General features: G+C 35.1%; 1 non-coding gene across 1 annotated transcript; it reads right to left on the bottom strand.

Moving 5' to 3' along the window:
- Positions 1 to 2,368: 2,368 nt before the first annotated feature.
- LOC121228345 (small nucleolar RNA R71) lies at positions 2,369 to 2,475 on the bottom strand. The gene has a single exon (XR_005925921.1). It is a non-coding gene; the product is annotated as a small nucleolar RNA R71 (small nucleolar RNA).
- Between the last annotated feature and the right edge of the window lie 1,032 nt (positions 2,476 to 3,507).

Here is a 3,507-nt window from a genome sequence, read left to right as displayed (position 1 = left end):
AATTAATCACAAGGCCTAGCACACGGTCGTGTGGCATGGCCATGTGCACAAGTGAGAGAGTTACATGGGGTCAAACACGGCGTATAGCACGGGTGTGTCCCAGGGTCACACGGGCGTGTCCCTTGGACCACACGGTGTGTGAGCCCTGTAACTTAGAAAATTTTTGTAATTTCACAAAAAATTCTTAGAGTTTTCGATTAAGTCCCGACTTGATTCTAATGCTCCATTAGGCCTCGAGGGTCCATTTAAGGGATGTTTTGAATGGTCTCAGTTACTGAATAGTAATTTACGAGAATTATTTGAAAACTAAAAGTTTCGATAATGCTTCAGAACACTGCTCCGGCAACAGATACGGGTTAGGGGTGTTACATCCACCCTACTTAGAAAATAGAACCATGTAAAATTGGGTCATAAAGATGTTAATTTAACCTAGTTAAAGTGATGTTAGAAGGTGGACATGTTTGGTTATTTATTGGGTCATAAAACCGTCCAACAAGGGGAAGTCAAGCCCAAATTCGGTACAAGCTTGTGGCTGGCCAAAAATCAATTTTTGCACAATTATTTGAAGGTCCCTACACTTTGAAAATCATTAAAAATTAGCACATGAAGATTGCTCAAGAAATTTTCCACCCCATGGCTATATTTAGCATGATTCCATGCTTAAATCAAGCAACCAACTTACTCTCATTTTCACTTGTTATGGCCAACCATTAATGGGAGAGAACCAATGGATCTTTGACACTATTTTTAGTAAATTCAGCCACCAACCTCAAGTATAAATACCACACTCCTCTCATCTTTTCATTTACCCCTTAATCCTAAAAATCATCCATCATTCCTTCATTTATTACTAATCCATTCATTTTTTTCATTTTCTTCCTCCATTCCCACGCATAGCATCCCGTTTCCCTTAGCTAGAAAAAAATTGTGAAGATCATCTATTGGCCAGCCACCTTGAAGAGCTATTAACAAAGGAGCAACATAAGGATCAGAGAAAAACATCCTCATTCGAAGTTCACGGGACTACTGATTTGAACAAAGTTTATCCTATACTTTTTTATCCTAATTTAATCATGTTTGCAATGTATTTTATGATCTTCTCATCAACAATGGCATCTTAAATCTGTTGAACTAGGATAATTGCATTTATTCAATGAAGTTTGTTAAATCATGTTTATTGTGTTTGTGCCTCAGTCGATCATATTTTCAATTAAATTCAAGTATGTATTTCATTCATACGTGATTAGGTGATTTTGAATTAGTTGAGTGATCCTGACCAGACGACGGCTAATGGACACAATAATTAAAAAGTGCATGCTTAATTTAGATCATGATTTGACTAAATTAAAGTTTATAATAACTTTGATGAGCTCTTTTATCTTGCATAGTTTTTATATTTATGTGATTAAATTGTTTCAAACCTGATCCGTCCCTGATACTTTAGATGAATTCTAAGAAACCCTTAGTTTAATATGTTCAGTAAAATGCATATTTCACTAAGTAAATGATTCCAAAAGGACTTAATTTGGTTTCCAAACTCATGAAAGATCGAGTTGCCATGGAATGTTTTCCGATCACTATTAAGCATGAGAAAAATAAACTAAGTTGACTAGTGTAATTATCTTAGCATATTTATGTTATTAATTGTTGAATTTTGTGTTTTTACTGCTAAATTCATTTCATACATCTCATCTCATACTTTGTATTTAGATTAAATTGCATTAGGGATCATCCTGCATTTAGATAATTCAATTTAGCTTAATCAACATCACTCAATATTTTTATCACCAAATTCTTAATTTTAATTTTACAATTACTTGATTAACACACAGAGTCCTTGTAGAGACGATAAATCTTTTACTTACTTGATTACTTGGTAATGACTGTGTACACTTGCACAAACCAACTGCTACAAGTTTTTGATGCCGTTGCCGGGGATTGTTGCCTTAATCATTTTTTGTAAAATTACTCTTTCCAATTTGGTTTTTATCTAACTTCTAACCTTACTAATTTATTATTTATTTTTTTTGATTTATTTTTAGGTGTTTGTGAGGATAGATCGATTATCGATTTATTACCCGTAGACCCTGAAATCAAGTGGACGTTTAGATAGAGAAGATGTGAACGATCAGCTCAAAGAAAAATTGAGATGGACCTTGGAAATCAGAATGATGGGCAAGAAAATGGAGCCAATCATTTTCACAATCCAATCTTTTTACTGATGAAAGGGATTATGCCATAAGATAATACACTGTGCCCCTTTTTAATGAATTAAATATGGGAATTATAAGGCCGAAAATTGAGGCACCCCAATTTGAATTGAAACCTATGATTTTTGGTTAAGTATTTTCCATCAAGCAAAAACGCTAAGTTGCGAAATGAGATAACCACTTTTTCATAATTGGATGACGAATCCTTGTATGAGGCGTGGGAAAGATTCAAGGAATTACTTCGTAAGTGTCCTCATCATGGGATTCCACACTGCATCTAGTTGGAGGCATTTTTTAATAATCTCAACGCACACACAAGATTGATGGTAGATACTTCTACGAATGGTGCTTTATTGTTGAAGTCTTATAATAAGGCTTATGAGATCATTGAAATGATCACTAGTAACAACTACGAATGGCCAACAAATCAAGTAACTTCTGGAAGACAAGTAGCAGGAGTGTACGAAGTGGATGTAATGAAATCACTCTTAGCTTAGGTATATTCTATTTCTTCTATGTTGAAACATTTTACCTCTAATGGTCCTAACAATTTTGCAGCCCAGCTACCAAGTCAGTTTGAGGTTATTTCCGACGTATACTGTGGAGATGGTCATTCTTTCGAGAATTGTCCATCAAATCCCAATTTAGTACATTATGTAGGGAATCAACACCAAAATAGAAGTTACAATCCTTCATGGCGCAATCATCTAAACTTTTCTTGGAGTAACCTAGGAAATGGATTGAACAACTACATGCAACATAGACCAAATCAATCCCAAAGGTTTAGTCAACAAGTTCCAAAACCACCACAAACCGAGTCATATAACAGTTTAGAGAACTTGTTGAAGGTGTACATGGAGAAGAATGACACTTTAATCCAAAGTTAAACATTAACATTGAAGAGTTTGGAGAACCAAATGGGTCAGTTAGCCACGGAGCTTTGTAACCGACCACAAGGAACCTTGTCGAGTAGTACAGAAAATCTAAAATCTTTGAGTAAGGAACATTGTAAGATAGTGGCTCTACAAAGTGGTAAGGCTTTGGAGCCCTAGGCGGTTGTGATTGAAGATGAACATATTGATAAGGAGGAAGGTCAACCATCAGTTGAAACTTTTACACCAATAGAGCCAGAACCTACAAAATCTGATAAGGTAAAATCCAACCTAGTAAATTCTGAAAGGCTAACATCTTCTCTAGATACAAATAAGCAAAAAAAGGAGGTGCAATTTAAGAAGTTTTTGAATGTTCTAAAGCAACTGCACATCAATATCTGATTGGTGGAGGCTTTAAAGAAAAT

Source organism: Gossypium hirsutum, chromosome A04 (genome assembly GCF_007990345.1).
Source record: "Gossypium hirsutum isolate 1008001.06 chromosome A04, Gossypium_hirsutum_v2.1, whole genome shotgun sequence".
Lineage (NCBI taxonomy): Eukaryota > Viridiplantae > Streptophyta > Magnoliopsida > Malvales > Malvaceae > Gossypium > Gossypium hirsutum.
Note: the sequence above shows the minus strand (reverse complement) of the source record. Positions and strands in the feature narration are given on the sequence as shown.